This window comes from Schistocerca piceifrons, chromosome 2 (genome assembly GCF_021461385.2).
Source record: "Schistocerca piceifrons isolate TAMUIC-IGC-003096 chromosome 2, iqSchPice1.1, whole genome shotgun sequence".
NCBI classification, from domain to species: Eukaryota; Metazoa; Arthropoda; class Insecta; order Orthoptera; family Acrididae; genus Schistocerca; species Schistocerca piceifrons.
In genome coordinates this window covers 137,623,423-137,646,264 of record NC_060139.1, presented here as the reverse complement: position 1 = coordinate 137,646,264, position 22,842 = coordinate 137,623,423, and the positions used below count along the sequence as shown (strand labels likewise).

The window sequence follows — 22,842 nt, the reverse complement described above, 5'->3', positions numbered from 1 at the left end:
CACACTTCGCTGAAGAGTGAAAATTTCATTCTAGCTGTTTCAGTATTAGACAAAGACATTTCTTTTTTTGTGTAGCAAAACATTTGATGATCTTTGATGAGGTAATAGATTCTTTCCCAGAAAGGAAAGCACATCATGTAAAGCTGGAACGGAGAGAAAAAATGCTAGGACTTAAGGATTGAAGGAATGTGTACTGTCTTGCTTGTCTCTTCTGCTGGTTTCATGTATCCTATATTTAAGTTTATGTCACACAAAAAAGCAGGTTATTAGCTGTAGGCAGTAAATAATGCAAATTTTCTGAAGAGTTCTTGTTCTCCTGGTTACAAATTGTCCCATCCAATATTGATTGCGAGTTCCCCCCCCCCCCCCCCCCCCCCTGATGCACAGAGCAGTCTGAGTTATAGTGGGAAAGTGGATAATCTCCATGTGACTAGCGTTCACGTTTAGTGATTTTGCTGTTTCCACTTCGTTTATTGCTCTCACGTCAAGTGAAAACAAAATGGATTTCTGTGGCTGGGAGCTATCAAGTGAATTAACATGCATTGACGTGAGTACGGAAGGCTAAAATATGTTATTAGTTTCAGATTTTATTTTATTTCCACCTTTCTGACAGTCAAGCATTAATCACCTTGCACAACAATGAAGTTCTTTTTGTCAATTTGCTAAAGAAATTTGGCTTTTGTTAATCTTTTCCGCTGAGGCAGTCAATTTATTTGAAACGAAGTGTTTAATTCCACACTATTGGCTAGTTTCAACTGTTCGATGCATTTCAAAAGTGCATGTTTTTCATCTTCTAGCACGTATGACATTATGCCATTATCAAGAACCAAACACGAGATAATACAATACTGGTACTCCAATAAAATTTACATCCAAATCTGGACTTATGAATGTGTACTTTAAGCTGAATTATGCTTTTTAGTATGGGCCACGAAATTTCGATGCTCTTGGACAGGCGCGGCTCGCAATTAAAGGCTCTGAGGCGGAGCCGCCCCAAAATATATGTTAAAGTAAATTTCGCAAGAACATATCACAAACTTTAAATTATCAGGACGAATTTCGCACATTTCACATTCCGATTAAAGTAACGACGGTTAACGTTTTTGGAACTGTTTGTATCGATAGATGTTTTGCGAACGGTTAGTAGTGTTTAGGCTGCGCCTTGGAACGTCCGTAAGCTGCACGTAGTAGCGGTATGGGGGCGTGGCTTCTACATAGTACTGCTCTTTATGGGCGACCCGAAGGCTCAGAGCTTGCAGCCTAAGGGTGTCATACCAACCACCACACGTTTTTCACGTTCCACTATCTATGTAATAAAGGAATGCAGAGTGGCCGAAACTTCGCTATCCAATCTCTGTCTCTGCACATCTCTACTACGCTTCGATGCGTCATTAATCGACGTTTAGTATTATTGTTTTGATAATGTTTTAGATAGTTGTTTTGTTTCTACCATTGGCTATTTTATCCACATTTACAATAAGTTTGCAAATATCCCGCCAGAGTGCACTAGACTACAGTAACTACAGGCTCTCTAACCGTAACAACAGTACTGCCATCTAGCGAGAGTTTCATAAGTGATTGGAGGACAAAGCGCGCGAAATTTGTCCCGTGACTTTACTTTCCTTGCTTGCTGATGCTGACTGCTTTTGTTGATATCGTGTGATATTGGCAAGTTTCTTTTTCGGAGTGTATTTTGCAAGATTTTAGTGAGTTTTACTTGCTTGTGAATATCTGCGCCATACCGCGAGTGTGAAACCAGCGCAATATGAATTCAGTGTGCAATTCAAAAGGTACAAACTTGGAACACGGCCGTAGGATGCAAGTGAAAGAACTTGGTGCACCCAGACCCGATCTAACGATCAATCAAGAACAGAAACAGTGCAAATCTAGGCAAGTATACAAACGCAGTTTTAATAGAGCAATGTACGATGCAGCTGAGTGCTTGTGTGGTTGTGAAGTGAAAAATGCATTTTTCTGTTTCACCTGTCTTCGTACAAATAGTACTGATAGTGCCTGGACTGAAACTGGAATCACCCACTTAAAGAATTTTCACGCAAAGGTGAAAAAACATAATTCCAGCGAAAAACATTTAACTTCGAGCTTTGGAGGTAAACTACAATAAACGCCTTAAATTTAGAACTGAAAACACCAAAAATATTACGCAACCGCAAAGTTAACATTCATCGCATTAAAGATCTCTCCGAAACGCGTCTTTTCATATGATTTGCTGCAAAGTGTCAGAAAATGTAATGATGACGTATAAAAACACTAACCAAAGATTTTAACTCGAAGTTAGTTTCTAATGATATTTAATAAATTAATACCTGATTATAGAAGACACAGTACGTAAAATTATGGGTAGAGCGTGATATGCCCACCCCCCTCCCCCTGAATTCTTAGTTGTTTATGTCAGACTTGTCTGTAACGTAACCAGAGGTCTATATTGGCTCCGATTGATAAATGCCGCAGCCTTCCCCAGTATAGAAACCACGAGCCGCGCCTGCTCTTGGAGTATCCTCTGATGTCTTGTTTCTTTTATGACACTGTAAGATCTTCTAATGTCTTACACCTACAAACATACGCGCTTCCAGCATCCTAGTAGCTGCGCAAGTGCGGTGACGCCTGTTATCTAACTACTGAAACGAGCCTATTTCTAACAGGTCACGGGATAATATTGGGAATGGTTGTTTGAAAAGCGTTACTTTCAAAGTAAATTTCCTTTTATGTAAGATGAACTATGTTTGAGAATGTAGGATGAATTTCTTAAATCACAGAGCGTTTGGCACTCATTTAAAAATCAAGTCTTTGAGTATGAACATTTAGAAAACTTTCAAGCCCAGAAGATCAGACATTTATGTCTTTATTAAAAATTTTACTGTCACATTTGTGGGACGTATCTTAAAGTGTAACACACGCAAAAAAGATCAACATTACAGGTGCAAGCTTTGCTTCTCTTGCAGCTTATTAATCTTAGAGACCAATATTATATGTGAAAGCTCTGCTTTTCCTGTAGTAACAGTAGGTACATTAATTTAAACCATTAACGTTTCCTATTTGTGTGTACGCGCTACTTAACAGTGACATTGCTATTGGCTGACTACATCATGTGTCCTATGCTCGAATATCCGCTGGTGAGATCACGTGACATGAACTATGACTGGGTACAAAAGCGCATTTGCAATCTTGATTTCAATGCTTCGGAAAGTGACATGTGGCGTTTGGTGGAATTTAAATTTACACTTTCATAATACGAAAGTATGCAGCGTACATGTTTCCTAAACGGTTTTTTTTTTCTGAGTTTTGTTTTCTAAAGGGTCGAGAAGTACTATGCTGGTGTATAAAACCATAACCATTCAAAGGATTGATAAGTTTTACAGTTCCGAGGAAAAGTATACTGTCACTTAAAAAGTGTATTTTCACCCGGGAGAAAGTGTAATTTTAAACAGGAAATCCGGGGAAAATCCGGGAATTTTTTTTCTTGTCCTCATATACGCCCTGAATGAAGACCGAAGATTGTGAGCAAAAGATCTGATACCTATTAGATCCAATGACATACCAAAAACTAAGCATAGATCCAATGCTGTGTATCACACAGAATACAAATCAGTTAATCAAGGGGTCTTTTCTGCCGGCGGACATACAGAGAAACCTGCACAACACAGAAGCCCTACCACCTCAGCTGTGTGGATTACCTAAGGTCCATAAGAACTATGTTCCACTACTACCAATTGTTAGCGCTCCTGGCACACTGAAGTATAAACTGGCAAAACACTTGGCCTCTGTGCTCCAACCGCATGTGGGGAAGACTGACACATACATAAAGGACTCAGGACATTTCATTGAGAAGCTGAAGAAACTAAAACTTGCATCAAACAACATCCTGGGCAGCTCGGATATTGTTTCTTTGTTTATGAAAGTGCCACTCAGTGATGCTCTGGAGCACATTGGTTCCATTTTCCCGCAAGACATCATAAAGCTCTTCCATGCATGTCACACCACAAGCTATTTCACATGGAATGGCAATTTCTGTGAACAGCTGGAAGGCGTTGGTATGGGTAATCCTCTCAGTCCAGTGGTGGCCAACTTCTTCATGGAACATTTCGAAGCACAGGCACTGGATTCAGCTACTTGTAAACCTAAGGTGTGGTACACATACGTCGATGATACTTTGTTGTGTGGAGCCATGGTGAAGAACAGCTCAGTGACTTCCTGAGACACTTGAACATGCCAACCACTTGAACAGCCTCCATGCCAACATAAATATTTCCATAGAAGTAGAAAAGGACAAAAAACTACTGTTTCTAGATGTGCTGGTCACAAGGGATGGCGAAAACTTGGGACGTAATATGTACTGAAAACTGACACACACGGACTAATACCTGCACAAACTATCAAAGCACCACCCAAGCCAGAAAAGAGCCATGATTCATACGCTCATAACGTGATCAGGGTGAATATGGGAGCTGCAGCACCTGAAATGCAACACCAGGAAGGTGTTCTGAGGAGCAGTGGGTACTCTACAAATTATATTAGAAGTGTAACGGAGCCAAACACTCGACGAAGTAAGAAATCGGAAAAAGAAATGTCGGGTATGGCCTTTGTGCCATACATTTCCAGAGTGACGGACAGAATCAGCCGAATATTGCACAAACATGGCGTACAGACAATTTTCAAACCAACAAGGAAGATCAAACAATGTCTTAGATCATCAATGGATAAAAGGGGCCCACTTGTAATGTCAAGAATATACTGTATACCATGCACATGCGGAAAAGTTTATGTCCGAATGACTGGACAATCAGTCCACACCAAGATCAAAGAACATAAGTGACATTGCAGGTTGGGGCCGGTGGAGAAATTCGCTGTGGCAGAGCACATGCTGAATGAGACCAACCATGTAATAAAATTCACCAACACGGAAGTGCTGGCTCTAGAGAAACACTATCACACCCGCTTGTTCAGAGAAGCTGTAGAAATACACAAACATGGGAATAGCTTCAACAAGAAAGAAGAAAGCCTTAATGTAAACATACTGCAGCGATGACCATTGCTGGTAGCAAGAGCAGGACTGCACCGTAAATGACCGCGGAGAAGCCCTCAGACATTGGCGTGCCAGGTACATATAGTCTGTGTCCACAAGCACGGCTCCAGTTCACCACCGGCAGTGGAGGTGAAGCTTTGACAATGCCAGCCACTCGTGCTGGAAAAATGCCAGTAAAATCGTCAGATGAACGTCGGCCGAAGAACCTGAGACAGGAGCGTATTATTTTATTGATATCCAAATTAAAAAATTGGTGTTCTAACAATGGAAGTGACATTAATTAAAAAATTGATGTTCAAACAATGTATGTGACACATACATGGACATGATTTTTTTCCAAATAATATAAATAGAAAAAATGATGATACTATAATTAATTTTCATATTTTTGAAATAACTCAAAATTGTAATTACATTTGAAATTATTGACATTATTGTTATTTCTAGCATTTGTAGACTTAGAGAAAGCTTTTGACAATGTTTACTGGAATACTCTCTTTCAAATTCTAAAGGTGGCAGGAGTAAAATACAGGGAGCGAAAGGCTATTTACAATTTGTACAGAAACCAGATGGCAGTTATAAGAGTCGAGGGACATGAAAGGGAAGCAGTGGTTGGGAAGGGAGTAAGACAGGGTTGTAGCCTCTCCCCAATGTTGTTCAATCTGTATATTGAGCAAGCAGTAAAGGAAACAAAAGAAAAATTCGGAGTAGGTATTAAAATTCATGGAGAAGAAATAAAAACTTTGAGGTTCGCCGATGACATTGTAATTCTGTCAGAGACAGCAAAGGACTTGGAAGAGCAGTTGAACGGAATGGACAGTGTCTTGAAAGGAGGATATAAGATGAACATCAACAAAAGCAAAACAAGGATAATTGAATGTAGTCTAATTAAGTCGGGTGATGCTGAGGGAATTAGATTAGGAAATGAGACACTTAAAGTAGTAAAGGAGTTTTGCTATTTGGGGAGCAAAATAACTGATTATGGTCGAAGTAGAGAGGATATAAAATGTAGGCTGGCAATGGCAAGGAAAGCGTTTCTGAAGAAGAGAAATTTGTTAACATCCAGTATTGATTTAAGTGTCAGGAAGTCATTTATGAAAGTATTCGTATGGAGTGTAGCCATGTATGGAAGTGAAACATGGACGATAAATAGTTTGGACAAGAAGAGAATAGAAGCTTTCGAAATGTGGTGCTACAGAAGAATGCTGAAGATTAGATGGGTAGATCACATAACTAATGAGGAAGTATTGAATAGGATTGGGGAGAAGAGAAGTTTATGGCACAACTTGACCAGAAGAAGGGATCGGTTGGTAGGACATGTTCTGAGGCATCAAGGGATCACCAATTTAGTATTGGAGGGCAGCGTGGAGGGTAAAAATCGTAGAGGGAGACCAAGAGATGAATACACTAAGCGGATTCAGAAGGATGTAGGTTGCAGTAAGTACTGGGAGATGAAAAAGCTTGCACAGGATAGAGTAGCATGGAGAGCTGCATCAAACCAGTCTCAGGACTGAAGACCACAACAACAACAACACAATTGTTATTTCTGTATTTTACCCTAGCTAACAACATGAAAATGTTTGTAAAGTAAATGATGTGTTATGTTTGCATTCTGTGACTAAAAAATCAATAAGCAAACATCATCATCTCTGCACTGTGAAATTTGCATCTTGACTCATTTTTATATCTTTGTCCTTCTTTATCTAACATGTTTTTTGGCATGTGTTATTATAAGTAGTAGTCCGGAGTCTGTGCTGTACTGTTGGAAATATTTTACTGTGGAGTTTTGTTACATTGGGAAATTGAAGCTGTACCATCTCAAGATTTCATATTGCCTGCAACAGCTCATTTTTTGTACTAATTTTAAAGCTAAACCTAAATGTTGTAGTGCAGGCAGATATCATTCCATTGGACAAGCCAACAAAGATGTCAAAGTACACAAACATAATTTTATAAATAAGTCATCTTCCACTCATATTTGTTCTAAGTGGCACAACAATCATCATACAAACAGACACAAAGAAGGGTTTGCCACTTTTACAGTAAATTTAATCTTGAGAAATAAGTAGGGAGGTTTGAAGTTCCATCACATTTTCCATCAGCACTTACTCTCCGTTCTCCTTCTTATTATTAATAAGTGTAATAACATTAACAGCAAACCACCATGGCTGCCTGCAAAAGTATTGTACATAATCTCCTTCCTTGTTTTCACGGCAAGGTTACAACACTTATACTTTGTTCAGAAATGGGTCTGTGCCTGGTCACATCATGAACCTGGTTCCTGCTATTGCCAGGTCTACAGTTCATTTTGTTGAGTAATACCTGCCTGACTTTCGTCCCCAATACTCATACAGACAGTCTCTTTCCCTGCTGCACAATTAAATTGACATGTAGTATACAAATGAATTCTACTTTCCTGTTAGTATAACTGCACAATTGTGTGTCAAACACTGAATGACAACAATCAGTCCTTGGCTGTTCAGTCAATAGTACCAGTCGATTTGAGTGTTGCTTTGGCTGGTTACCAGTGTTCATCTTGTGGAATACTGGCCCTGCATTAGGGCCTACCCAAAAGTTTTCAACACTTTTGTTCAGCTTTTGTTATATTAATCAACATTGTAAATGATAAGCATTAAAGTAATGAAATATATTAATGAAGTTGATCAGATCTGAAATTCTGTCATAGTGTCACCGGCAGTGCTGCGAAATGGTTTGAATGTTATCTATCCAACAGGAAACAAAGGGTGTTGTTGGAAATACCTGTGGAGTAAGCAGCCAGTCTTCATCTGACTGGGAATTAATAACATGTGGTGTTCCTCAAGGTTCCATTGCTGTTTCTTGTGTATATTAATGACCTCTCATCTGTTACATTGCCAGATGCTAAGTTTGTTTTGTTTTCAGATGATAAAAACTTTGCAATAACTAGCAAGTCAAGTACAGATTTAGAAATAGCTGCTAATCAAATTTTCACTGACATTAGTAAGTGGTTTAAAGCTAATTCACTGTCATTAACTTTGAGAAGACCCACTATATGCAGTTCAGAACCTGTAAGAGATTTCCTTCCAGCATGAGTATAACATATGAAGACATGCAGATTGAAGAGGTTGACAGTGTTAAATTTCTGGGATTACAACTCGGTAAAAAATTCATTTGGGAAGGGCATACCACAGAATTGCTTAAGCACCTAAACAAGTCTGTATTTGCCGTGAGAATGATGTCAGATGTAGGAGATATAAATATAAAAAAACTTGCATACTTTGCTTACTTTCATTCTGTTATGTCATATGGGATCATGTTCTGGGGCAACTCATAAAACTGAGAAAAAATCTAAGGGTGCAAAAGCGTGTGATAAAAATCATTTGTGGTTTAAATTCAAGAACATCTTGTAGAAACCTGTTCAAGGAACTTTATATTATAACCACTGCTTCTCAGCATATTTATTCCTTAATGAAATTTATTGCAAGTAATACAATACATCTCTGTTTCCAACCAATAGCTCAATATGTAGAGTCAGTACTAAGAATAAGAATAATCTACTTAAAGACCTAACATCACTTACCTTGGTCCAAAAAGGGGTCCAATATTCAGGAACACACATTTTCAATAAATTGCCAGCAACCATTAAAAACTTGGTTTCAGATAGAGCACGGTTGAAACAGAGTTTGAAAGACTTCTTGATAGGCAACTCCTTCTACTCAATAGATGAATATCTTAACAGAGACTGTTAAGCCAGCTGAAGTAAAAATATCTGTTAGATTTCAGTTTTGACAACACTTGGTCATGACATTCAAGATTAGGTATTTTGTGTATGATAAATTTATTAATAGTGCATAACGGTGTTTCATTCTGACAGCATGTTAATTCTGTAAATATTGGCTGTTCCAGTTTACTGCATTGTATTAACCTATTTCGACTATCTCCTGACAGGGTAGTAAGTATTTATATTCAATGTTTTATGTTATACTTTCTGACATGTTCCACACCCACACCAATCATCTCATTATTTGGGTCTGTTGAACGAAAACTGAATCTAATCTAATCTAGAAAAAATGTGTTACAGTTGTATTTTAAGGTTTATTTCATTTCTCCCATTTGAGCAATATTAATTAGTGACATGTTTTGCTGGTTATTTTTGTTGATATGAAAAACAATTTCCTCAATTATCAGAATTATTTTATTTTTTCTATTTCATATTTTTAATTTTAGTGTCAACCAAACATAATTGGCTGACATAAATTTTTGGCTTCATTTTGTGTAACTCTTAAGGTAGAAATGAAGGAAGCTTAGTGTATCAAGCTCCTATAAGAGTGGAACAGTCTGGATGGTAAGCTTCCTTTTCTGAGAAAATAAGAAGGAACAGATATTAGGATTTTATATGAGGTCAATAATAAGGTCATTAGAGACAGATGGAAAGATGGAGAATGGAAATAAGCTCTCCCTTTCAAAGGAACCATGTGGGCACTCACCTTAATCCATTACGAGAAATAATACTAAATACAAATCTAGGTGGCTGAATGGGGATTTGAACCACTGTCCTCGCAGTTAACAATTAAGAGTCTCTTATCACCGTGCCACCTCACACGGTAAGCTTGTTGGATTTATTTATTTGTTTACTTATTCATTCAGTCATTCTTTCATTAATCAGGTGTCATGGTGCCAAAAGCTACGTAATCATGGAATATTCAGAACTTAGTTCTCAAAATGCAGATTAACATATTTATGGACAAAAGAATTAAAAAAAACACAAAGTAAATTGTGAGAGGACTGTAACCTCCCCCTCACTTAACGACCTTAATGACAGTGAAAAATTAAACCGCGTGTACCTAATGGAAATTTGGGAAAAGCAATCGTCACCGAAGTTAATTTGTCGGTAAAGAGGGAGGAAAGGGTTACATCTAAATGAAAGGAAAAATGCAAATGAAACTGGTGGAAATTAATTTTGAAAAGGGGTAAAGTTAATAAAGAAAGTAAATGTTCGGCCGTTACGTTAACAGTTAACTAGCGGTAATTAGATATTTGAGATTTGGGGAAATTACGGTCGCCAGTCCTAAGGACAATTACTATAGTAACTGAAAAGGAAAGGTTATTACACATATAATTAGGACTAGAAGCGTGGCAACTGAAGGTTGACACGTGTAGTGTGAAAACTGAAAGTTTGTCAGAAGTAATAAATTTCGCTACACTCTGACTTAATTTAGCAAAAGAATTAATAAAACCGGAAAATCGAAAGTTAATTTAGTGACTAAAGTTAATAGTGAGCTTTCTTTTTGAAGCACATCGAAATTCAGTAAAATACGGTTAGTCTTGGACTACCTCAACAATCATTTCAAAAGCTACTTGAATCTACGCAATTTAGAAATAAGAGATTTAACTTTGAACTTGATTTAAATTATTCTGAACAATTAACAATAGTAAAATTTAGTATGTACCAAGCTGAGCTGCAGTCACAGGTAAGCTAAAACACAGTAACAAAACTCGCACTCTTAATTTGTGCTTGTGTAATCTAAATATTGTAGCCAGCTATGATTACCTTAACTGAACTTTGAAATTAAAGCAGTGAAATCGAATGATGCTGGCATTTGAATTTCAACGACACTCGGGTTCGTTCCGGAAAAGGAAGGGACCCTGCTTGGTAATGCAATTTGGACAATAAACAACAAAGGTTCATGCTACGTTGCTGTATTTTTGTGATGCAAATGGAACAGTTTGAAAAGCTGAGGTCTGCCATACAGTTCTAAAACTTTACGTGCTTCCAGTCTTCCTTGTTGGTTGATTGAAGGTTTGAAGCCGTCGATCGAGGAGGTGGCGACAGTCACTCATTGTCGGCCGTCGCTGTTGCAGAAGCTGGATGTTGGCGCGCCTTCTTCTCGACACGGTCACCAGGCGAAACAGGCTTTTGATGTGCGCCAGCTAATGCTTCCCGTCCGCGACACCATGTCAGAAACTAACATAGCAAGTCGAGCGCAATTACATGCTGCCAAACCCCGAAAGCGCAGCAACTCGCGGGAGCGTCACACAACACACCTGCTCCACTGCACTACTTCAGCCAAACTCCCTCTGCTCTGCCCGCGCTCCACGCGACAGAGTTAACCCTACCAAAGATGCTAAACACTTTGGTTCTCTACACAACCTATCGATGTATTCGTTCGATAGCATAGTTTTCCCTAGGCCAGACCCAGCGTATAAATACAAATAATATTCACAAAACAAACCAATTATACATTGACATAAATGCATATGTATACAAATAGTAAAACAATTACAATATATAAAAACACAGAAATGTCATATCTTGAGGTACCAAAACAAGGAAAAAAAATTATAGCACAATAGATGGAAATAGGAGGATATGAATTTCCGGCATTACAGGACATGCAACTAAATAACACATTAAAGAGCAAAGTTTTGAACAACTGCAAGGATACCGAATAGGAGAATGCCACAAGTAAAACTTTCGGCTTATATTTGAATACTTGAGGTTTAAGACTCAATTTTTTAAGTTCTGCTGGACATCTACTGAAGATTAAACTTGCTGAATAGTGCACACCTTTCTGTACAGTGCTTAAGTAATTGTTGTCCAAATGCACATTGTTTTTCTGTTTAGTGTTCAGAGAATGAATGTTGCAGTTTCTCCTGAATAAGTCAATATTGTCTGTAACAAATCACATTATGGTATATACACTGATGTGCAATACTTTAGGATGAAAGTAACTTTTGCATGATGTGTTATTGTCAAGTAACATAGCTTGATGAAACTTGGACCATACATAGAAAGAACTGCTAAGTTATAACACAGAAGGTAACCAAAGATGCAGATGAACAAGAATGACACTTTTATTTGAAGACAGTAATTACACTGAAATCAATGAAATTTATGATGGTCCCCTGGACATTAAAAAAGCTTCTCAACAGTGTGTGTGATCACCATACAAGCAGTGCATGCTCTCCAATGTGCTTCCTCACTGGCTACAAAGTTGGTAATGTGGCTGGATGGTTGTTGGTGTGTGTGGGTGTGCTGCAATATGCCCCCCCCCCCCCCCCCATGCCTCCCACAGGTGCTCAGTGGGATTTAAGTCAGGAAGAAACAGATAGGCCAGTCTATTTGCTAAATATGCTGTGCTTCCAAGTGCCTCACTATCTGTGATATTTGATGCGGTCATGTGTTACCATCCATAAAAATGAAGTCAGGGCTGAATGCACCCCTGAAAAGAGCTATGTGGGGAGATACAGTTTTGCAATACATTGAGCAGTGAGTGTACCATGATGAAAGATTTGGAGGTCAGTATGCCCATGTGGCATTGTACCCCCCCCCCCCCCCCCCCTACACTATAATACATGGACCACCAAAACAGTCATGTTCAACAATGTTCTTGTGTGCATTATTTATACCCAACTCTCGTCCTTTGAGTGTGCAACCAGAATAATTACTCAAACTGCAACTGCTTTCATATGAGAAGGGCAAGTGGCACCACTCCTCGTTGATCCAGTCCCTTGCCACATTGCAGTGATGTGCGGGTGTCAGCAGAATGCAACATACTGGTTGTTGGGCAGAGGGACCACTACAATGTAGTTGCTGCGTCACTGTGGATCGTGAGATTAACTGCCTTGCAGTCCTGTTTTGATTTCAATTGTACCCGCTGTTTGATGTGTGTCCCTTCTTGCCTTTCCAAAATGTAGCCATCATCTCGATCATCTACTGCTGTAGCTGACTGTGGCTGACCACCACCTCTCTCTCAGGCAGCAGTAACTGTTGTTTGGAAAGTTCCCCATGCATGTGGATCTTTGCTCTGAGTAGCACCAAACTGTTGGGCTACAGTTTTCTACACTTTGTCCTCCTTTCAGTTTCCCAATTTTCCCCAGTGTGAAGTCATCTGAATGATGTCCCCAGGCCAGAACGAAGACCACCACCACAGTGCATGGTAACTGCTCGTTGATGATACACTATCTCTTTCCTGTTCCTTCAACTGCCTTATGCCTCAGGGCCAGCCCCTTTTGGCACTACTACTCATGCTGACCTCGTGCCATGTGATGACAAGCTTTCTGTATGTGACTGGGAGACCTCTAACAACAAGCTCCCATAATCTTGCTCATTTCCACCAAGTAGTTACTGTGTTAAGTTTTACAGAGCAGTGTATGTACACGGATGACAAAGTTAGAATTCTGAAACACCTGAACACCTGCCTACAGGAAGTTTGCGAACTACAGCCACAAATCAGTTCGGCTGCCCTTTTGTGGGCTAAGAACATTCTTGGTGAGTATACAGAGTTATCCCAAAATATAACATCATATGAGATAATGAGTAAAAGTAAGCAAAGTAAACAATACTTTACATTTCAGTATCAGACACAGTGGAGATCATTTTCATAATGACAATAGTAGCATTTAGTTTCTGAAAAATACCTTGAATGTTATACTTCCAAGAAAGCCAACCATCTCCCCTCAGTCTTGTGAATTTAAAATGGACAATTTCATTGGCTAATCACCTTGGGAGAACAAAGTTTTGCTTCTACAAGAGTTGCCTGTCAGAAACTGTATGCATATATTTTGTTACAATTAAATGTTAATCTGTTCTCTGAATGCCACATGCTGATGTTAATGACTATCCTATTAGCTACATCTGTTATATTATGTTCTTTGTCTTTCACAGTAAGTCTTGTCAGTTGCAAACCTCTTCCTTGTTTGTTAACACTGGAGGACAACCTTCTGTTTCCTGTTTTCTAGATACGAAGTGAACCATTATTGAGCTTTTCCCATAATTCCATGATGTTCCAACACTGGCAAAAGCGCTGCATGGTCCACATGACCAAATACCTTTGTTAGGGAAAATGCCTATTGTCCTCAGCCTCTTGTTTAGTCCTCCTAGTGTCTTACACACAAATGAATAAATTGCATTTTCGATGTCAATCTCTTTCCTGAAACCAAACTGTGATTCAATTCTGACAACAAGTTATGTGTATTGAGATGTGCCACTGCTCTCCTGCACATTGCTTTGTCAAAAATGTGTGAAAACTCTGGTAACAGAGAAACTGCCGTTAATTGTGCACATCCTCACTCTCATCATTTTTATAAAATTGTTTTACTAACTAGTATTTCAGTCAGTTAGGAAGCTGACCACTCCTGAAAGACAAATTGCAAAGTTGAACAAATACAGAACTGATTTATGGTGCATTGGTCTTCATAATTGTACTTGAAATCTGGTCATGGCCATGAGAATCTTCACTCTTTAATGATGTAATTGTTGACTCAGTTTCATTGTTGCTTGTTTTTGAGTTGTTGGATGTGACGTAGTTGCATCATAACACCAGTTTCAAGAGTTCTGCGTATTTATCTACATCAGTAAAATTTTGATTTAACTTGCCAACTGTGGAGAAGAATTGTTCAAAAAAATTTCAGAACTGCTGGATGTCAGTAACTTGCTGGTATGATATTTTGGTGCAGGGTCTTCAGGCTATCTTCACCCCTGAATACTGACAAGAAGTGATTGTTATTTATTGTACACACCTTTGGTGGATAGCTGACAGTTTCATTCTCACATAAGAGAGTTGTGATATGTTGGAGTATCCACATTCTGCTCTAATAGCTCTTTTATAATTGACAATATAGTTTTAATTTTGTTCTAAGAGCTCTGGCGCTATGGCCAGATGGCCCAATTTATTCTTCATTGTGAGGAGCTGGTGTAGGAAAAATGAAGTAGAAAAAGAATCCTGACAAAATGGTGTTAGGTTGGTACATAGGTTTGTAGCATTCGTGTTTTGCATGTTGGCATTCTGGTTTGTATATTGATTGTCATTTTTTATTTGTAATTCACTGATGCTATTTGAGTTTGCATATTGTCATTTGGAGGCACTGAGTGGAGCTGTGGAGTCTAGAAAATGGTGTGCCAAGTGGAGAAATCGGAAAATTCCCGACATATTCTTCTGTTTGAGTTCAATAAAGGGATGACGGCAGTGGAGGCAGCCAGAAACATTTGCGCTGTGTGTGTGTGTGTGTGTGTGTGTGTGTGTGTGGGGGGGGGGGGGGGGGGGCCGGATTCTGTGGGACAGAGCACAGCAAGAAAATGGTTTCCTCATTTTAAGGAGGATCGTTTTGACTTAAGTGACTCTCTACATTCAGGAATATTTTTGGGGTTTGATGAAGATTGTTTAAATGCATTAACCCACAGCAATCCACATCAGTGTAATCTAGAACTGGTGATGAACTATGATCGTTCCACCATCATGCAACATTTGTATGCAGTGAGGAAGATTTTACAATGGGGTGTACGGAAATGGCAAACTCTAAGCCTAAATCACAAAAATCAGTGGGTGGCCATATGTGTATCTCCACTAGCTCATTGTCGACTGGTTTATGAACAGCGCTGAGCATTCCTATCCTGTATCATTAATGGTGACAAGAAATGGTATCTTTACACTAACATAAGGAAAAGAAAGGAATGATTGAGCCCAAACAAAGCAGCAACTCTCCATACAAAGACCTGTGTGCATCCACAAATGAGAATGTTATGCATGTGGTGGAACAGCAATGATGTGGTGTACTACAAATTCCTTTCCCAACTTGTAACCATTACTGCTGAGATTTATTGTCAACGGCTGAGATGTCTTGCAGACACAATACAAGAACAACCACCAGGAAGGCTGCGCGAAGTGATGCTACTCCACACTCTGCTAGACTGACAAAAAATGCTATACAGGAGTTGGGTTGGGAAGTCGTTCTGCATCCACCTTATTCACCTGTTCTTGTGCTGTCAGATTCTACCTTTCCAGCTCTCTATCAAACAACCTTCAGGGAACTTCCTTTCCAGATCAAAATCCGCTCTGAACATGGTTTGACAAGTTCTTCGCCTCAAAAGCATAATTATTTCTACAATTGCACACTCAAAAAGTTACCCCAGCATTGGCAGACTGTTGTAAATAGTGAAAGAGAATATATTATTCATGACTAGGTCTCTGTTATGTGTATCTGTTGTGTTTATTAAACTTACAGAAAAATGATATGAACTTATGCACCAGTCTAATACATATGATACAACATTTTATAAATCTTTGCAGTCAGTTTGCTACCTTTTAAAAAAAACCATTTGTGCATCATTTCAGTAATTTCAGACAGCTCTTAAATATATATTTTGCCACATCTGTCTGGTCTGCTTCCAGAGACTGTGTGTGTGTGTGTGTGTGTGTGTGTTTTGTCTACTTTTGACAAAGGCCTTGTAGGCCGAAAGCTAACTCGTTAACAGTCTTTTTGTTGTGCCTTTGTGACTCAGCATCTCTGCTATAAGGTGAGTAGCAACTATCCTTTTCATTATATTGTTACATTCCATTCTGGATTTTCGATTGTTTGAGTTCGTCAAAATTGTTGGATTGGTAAGAGATATTCATGCTAATAATAATTATATATCTGTGGAGGATCTTATAGTTATGGCAGTATTTACTTAAAATGAACTAAATTGTTTATAACATTTTTGTAATGACACAAAGAAAGAGGGAAGAGGTTTGAATCTATCTGGGATCATGTAAAGTGTTGGGTGCCATGAGTTTCTATTGTGTCCGTGGCTTTTCTGGATATGTATCAGTGATTTGCCACTAATCACGACCAATGACTCAAAAATATTTCTCTTTTGAAGGTGAAACAAATGTTATTGTCAAAGACATGGAAGGCAATGTAAATGATATATCTGACAGGATAGTGTCTAACGTCCGCACACGACTTTCAGGCAACAGATTAATGTTTAACAGCAACAAACTACAATGGACACAGTTTCTGTCATGAAAATCTTGGAAAAGTAAAATTTTACTGTCTCAAGGCGGTCAGAGAGGGTAGGTGGAAGACTTGTACAGAAACTGAACACTGCTATCTTAAATGTAAGGATGGCCTCGACTGTCTCTGACACTGAAATGCAAATGCTGCATTTCTTTGCTTACTTTCACTCTTTTACCTTGTATGGTGATTTGTGCTCTCACAATTGCATTCTTAGCTCAGAAAAAGGCAGGCAGATTGATTTTCAGTGTCAGTTCATAATTTTGTGTAGGCTGTTTTTATATGTGTCTTGGAATTCTGATCTGACATCCCTGTACATATATACCATCAGTTAACAATATTGACATTTTTGGTAGAAACTGCAACATTCATCACTGGAAACTAGACGAAAAAATGATTTGCAGCTGGATAACATTTCCTTAAACATAATACACTATTGAGCCAGTTTCATTTTCAATAGGCACCAGAACAGAAAAAACTGAGTGAATAAACCTCAGTTATTCGAATCAGGATTGAAGGGTTTCTTTGTGGCACACTATTTCTATTCTGTTCAGGAGCTCCTCACAGTAGTTGAGACCTTTTCTATGCGATGTGTTGTTAATTCATGTAGACCCTTAAAAGTTTTTTCATGTTGTATTATTTTGTTTATAAATTTTTTAATGAGCATTCCACAAACTATGTAATGACTCATTCCCTGACCATGTTGCTTTGGTGCTTGTGGTTTCACAGAACGTAATAGATGAGTAAATAAAAAAGCTAAAGGCAGAGAATCTGCTGGATATGATCCTGTTCAGTTTACGTGTAAACAGTGTACAAACACATGAAAATGAAAATAAGATGATTGTCTGAACATGGCCAGCAATTTTGAGGTACTTGAGAAAAATATTTTAATACCTGTCATTAATACAGCACAGTAGTTAATGGAAAATGAGCTGATTATTAACCTGAAAAAAATGAACTATTTATGTGGTTTTCAACAATAAATAAATAAATAAATAAATAGAGTAACACATGGATATACCTGTAGGTGAAAAAGGACTGGAAGAAATAGCTTCAGCTAAATTTTTAGCTATATATGAGGGTTAGAACTTAAATAGCGGCAACTATTTATTCACAACCGATACAAAAGAGTTAAATATTTGCACCTGTTACTATCCTTCAAAGTAGTCACCAGTGTTTTGTAGAACCCATTGTCAGCGATGTGGAAGGCGTGGTATACTGTTAGTAGAGCCTGTTCTGTTGAGGGTGTGAATGGAGTGGTCTGCTGCCTGTTGAATCTCTGGAACAGTTCTGAAGCAAATGCACCGAAGAGGTTCCTTCATCTTCAGAATCAAATCTTAGTCACAAGGACATAAGTTCGGAGAGTATGGTGGATGGTACAGTACTTCTCAGTCCCATTGACTGAACAGAGCAGCCACAGCTTGCACTGTATGCGCCCACACATTGTTGTGTAAGGGTGGGTTGCGCAGGAAGTGTCGCTGCTTCTTTTGCAAAGCTGGTGACAGGTGATGCTCCAAAAACGAACAGTAATACTGTGCACTGATGGTCTGCCGTGCAGGAACGTAATGCGTTAGGATAACACCGTCACAGTAATAAAGAAGACTCACCTTAACTTTAGACCGCTCCATTCGCACCATCAACAGAACAGGGTCTGCTAACAATATACTACACCTTCCACATCGCTAGCAATGGGTTCTACAAAACGCTCATGACTACTTTCAAAGACAGTAACAGATGCAAACATGTAACTCTTTTGTATCAGTTGTGAATAAACAGTTACCACTATTTAAGTTCCAACGCTCATATATTGATAGACAGTGAGCTAAACTGGAAATGGCAGATAAACAGTAAGTTAGGCATAATAACAATTGTAGTGAAACAACTGGCTCAGTATGTACATTAAGACCTCTTGTGCACTGTCATGGACTTTTTGAGCCATATGTGTAATATGGAATCACAGTGTGAAGAAACCCTACCATCATAGGAATGAAAAGAATATTGATACCAGTATAAAGAAAAAAGCCATATTGAAAAAAGAGCGAAGAGACCCTTGTAAAAGTTGTTTCAAAGACTGTAATATTTTAACATTTCCTTTGCTATGTATATTCAAGTTCATTTTGACTGCATTATAAGATATCACAAAACTGGAAACTAATGAGCCAGTTCATCCGTGCAAAACAAGAAACACACAACAATTATGGTGCCTTTCATATAGCCTATAGATTTTTGAAAAAGGATCTCAGCACTCCAGTATTGGATTGATGAAAGCAATGCAAAGAGCTTTACAACACCTTGAAACTGAGAAAACTTTCCCTGCAACTGTGAAAAATTTGTTATATATATAATAGAGGGAAACATTCCACGTGGGAAAAATATATCTAAAAACAAAGATGATGAGACTTGCCAAACAAAAGCACTGGCAGGTCGATAGACACACAAACAAACACAAACATACACACAAAATTCGAGCTTTCGCAACCCCTGGTTGCTTCGCCAGGAAAGAGGGAAGGAGAAGGAAAGATGAAAGGATGTGAGTTTTAAGGGAGAGGGTAAGGAGTCATTCCAGTCCCGGGAGCAGAAAGACTTACCTTAGGGGGAAAAAAGGACAGGTATACACTCGCACACACACACATATCCACCCGCACATACACAGACACAAGCAGACATTTGTAAAGGCAAAGAGTTTGGGCAGAGATGTCAGTCGAGGTGGAAGTAAAGAGGCAGAGATGTTGAAAGACAGGTGAGGTATGAGTGGCGACAACTTGAAATTAGCGGAGGTTGAGGCCTGGCGGATAACGAGAAGAGAGGATATACTGAAGGGCAAGTTCCCATCTCCGGAGTCCTGACAGGTTGGTGTTAGTGGGAAGTATCCAGATAACCCGGATGGTGTAACACTGTGCCAAGATGTGCGGATAACGAGAAGAGAGGATATACTGAAGGGCAAGTTCCCATCTCCGGAGTCCTGACAGGTTGGTGTTAGTGGGAAGTATCCAGATAACCCGGATGGTGTAACACTGTGCCAAGATGTGCTGGCCGTGCACCAAGGCATGTTTAGCCACAGGGTGATCCTCATTACCAACAAACACTGTCTGCCTGTGTCCATTCGTGCGAATGGACAGTTTGTTGCTGGTCAGTCCCACATAGAACGCTTCACAGTGTAGGCAGGTCAGTTGGTAAATCACGTGGATGCTTTCACACGTGGCTCTGCCTTTGATAGTGTACACCTTCCGGGTTACAGGACTGGAGTAGGTGGTGGTGGGAGGGTGCATGGGACAGGTTTTACACCGGGGGCAGTTACCATGGTAGGAGCCAGAGGGTAGGGAAGGTGGTTTGGGGATTTCATAGGGATGAACTAAGAGGTTACGAAGGTTAGGTGGACGGCGGAAAGACACTCTTGGTGGAGTGGGGAGGATTTCATGAAGGATGGATCTCATTTCAGGGCAGGATTTGAGGAAGTCGTATCCCTGCTGGAGAGCCACATTCAGAGTCTGATCCAGTCCCGGAAAGTATCCTGTCACAAGTGGGGCACTTTTGGGGTTCTTCTGTGGGAGGTTCTGAATTTGAAGGGATGAGGAAGTGCCTCTGGTTATTTGCTTCTGTACCAGGTCGGGAGGGTAGTTGCAGGATGCGAAAGCTGTTTTCAGGTTGTTGGTGTAATGGTTCAGGGATTCCGGACTGGAGCAGAATCGTTTGCCACGAAGACCTAGGCTGTAGGGAAGGGACCGTTTGATGTGGAATGGGTGGAAGCTGTCATAATGGAGGTACTGTTGCTTGTTGGTGGGTTTGATGTGGACGGACGTGTGAAGCTGGCCATTGGACAGATGGAGGTCAACGTCAAGGAAAGTGGCATGGGATTTAGAGTAGGACCAGGTGAATCTGATGGAACCAAAGGAGTTGGGACTCCCAACATCACCACTGCTGAAGCCCAAGCTATCCGTGATCTGTAGGCTGACCGTTCCATCGTCATTCTTCCGGCGGACAAGGGTTCCACGACAGTGGTACTTGATCGCCGGGAGTATGTGGCTGAGGGACTGCGTCAGCTTTCAGACAACACCACATACAAAGTTTGCCAAGGTAACCCCATTCCTGATGTCCAGGCGGAGCTTCAAGGAATCCTCAGAACCTTAGGCCCCCTACAAAACCTTTCACCTGACTCCATCAACCTCCTGACCCCACCGACACCCCACACCCCGACCTTCTACCTTCTTCCTAAAATTCACAAACCCAATCATCCCGGCCGCCCCATTGTAGCTGGTTACCAAGCCCCCACAGAACGTATCTCTGCCTACGTAGATCAACACCTTCAACCTATTACATGCAGTCTCCCAGCCTTCATCAAAGACACCAACCACTTTCTCAAACGCCTGGAATCCTTACCCAGTCTGTTACCCCCGGAAACCATCCTTGTAACCATTGATGCCACTTCATTATACACAAATATTCCACACATCCAGGGCCTCGCTGCGATGGAGCACTTCCTTTCACGCCGATCACCTGCCACCCTACCTAAAACCTCTTTCCTCATTACCTTAGCCAGCTTCATCCTGACCCACAACTTCTTCACTTTTGAAGGCCAGACCTACCAACAATTAAAGGGAACAGCCATGGGTACCAGGATGGCACCCTCGTACGCATACCTATACATGGGTCGCTTAGAGGAAGCCTTGTTGGTTACCCAGGCCTGCAAACCCAAAGTTTGGTACAGATTTATTTATGAAATCTTCATGATCTGGACTCACAGTGAAGAAGAACTCCAGAATTTCCTTGCCAACCTCAACTCCTTTGGTTCCATCAGATTCACCTGGTCCTACTCTAAATCCCATGCCACTTTCCTTGACGTTGACCTCCGTCTGTCCAATGGCCAGCTTCACACGTCCGTCCACATCAAACCCACCAACAAGCAACAGTACCTCCATTATGACAGCTGCCACCCATTCCACATCAAATGGTCCCTTCCCTACAGCCTAGGTCTTCGTGGCAAACGAATCTGCTCCAGTCCGGAATCCCTGAACCATTACACCAACAACTTGAAAACAGCTTTCGCATCCCGCAACTACCCTCTCGACCTGGTACAGAAGCAAATAACCAGAGGCACTTCCTCATTCCTTCAAACCCAGAACCTCCCACAGAAGAACCCCAAAAGTGCCCCACTTGTGATAGGATACTTTCCGGGACTGGACCAGACTCTGAATGTGGCTCTCCAGCAGGGATACGACTTCCTCAAATCCTGCCCTGAAATGAGATCCATCCTTCATGAAATCCTCCCCCCTCCACCAAGAGTGTCTTTCCGCCGTCCACCTAACCTTCGTAACCTCTTAGTTCATCCCTATGAAATCCCCAAACCGCCTTCCCTACCCTCTGGCTCCTACCCTTGTAACTGCTCCCGGTGTAAAACCTGTCCCATGCACCCTCCCACCACCACCTACTCCAGTCCTGTAACCCGGAAGGTGTACACGATCAAAGGCAGAGCCACGTGTGAAAGCACCCACGTGATTTACCAACTGACCTGCCTACACTGTGAAGTGTTCTATGTGGGAATGACCAGCAACAAACTGTCCATTCGCATGAATGGACACAGGCAGACAGTGTTTGTTGGTAATGGGGATCACCCTGTGGCTAAACATGCCTTGGTGCACGGCCAGCACATCTTGGCACAGTGTTACACCGTCCGGGTGATCTGGATACTTCCCACTAACACCAACCTGTCAGAACTCCGAAGATGGGAACTTGCTCTTCAGTATATCCTCTCTTCTCGTTATCCGCCAGGCCTCAACCTCCGCTAATTTCAAGTTGCCGCCACTCATACCTCACCTGTCTTTCAACATCTTTGCCTCTTTACTTCCACCTCGACTGACATCTCTGCCCAAACTCTTTGCCTTTACAAATGTCTGCTTGTGTCTGTGTATGTGCGGATGGATATGTGTGTGTGTGCGAGTGTATACCTGTCCTTTTTTTTCCCCCTAAGGTAAGTCTTTCTGCTCCCGGGACTGGAATGACTCCTTACCCTCTCCCTTAAAACTCACATCCTTTCATCTTTCCTTCTCCTT

At 40.4% G+C, this 22,842-nt stretch overlaps 1 protein-coding gene across 2 annotated transcripts in view; it reads left to right on the top strand.

The window, feature by feature from the left end:
• LOC124777442 (cilium assembly protein DZIP1-like) overlaps nt 1–22,842 on the top strand; it is a 286,339-nt gene that overhangs the window by 55,639 nt on the left and 207,858 nt on the right. The window lies entirely within an intron of this gene.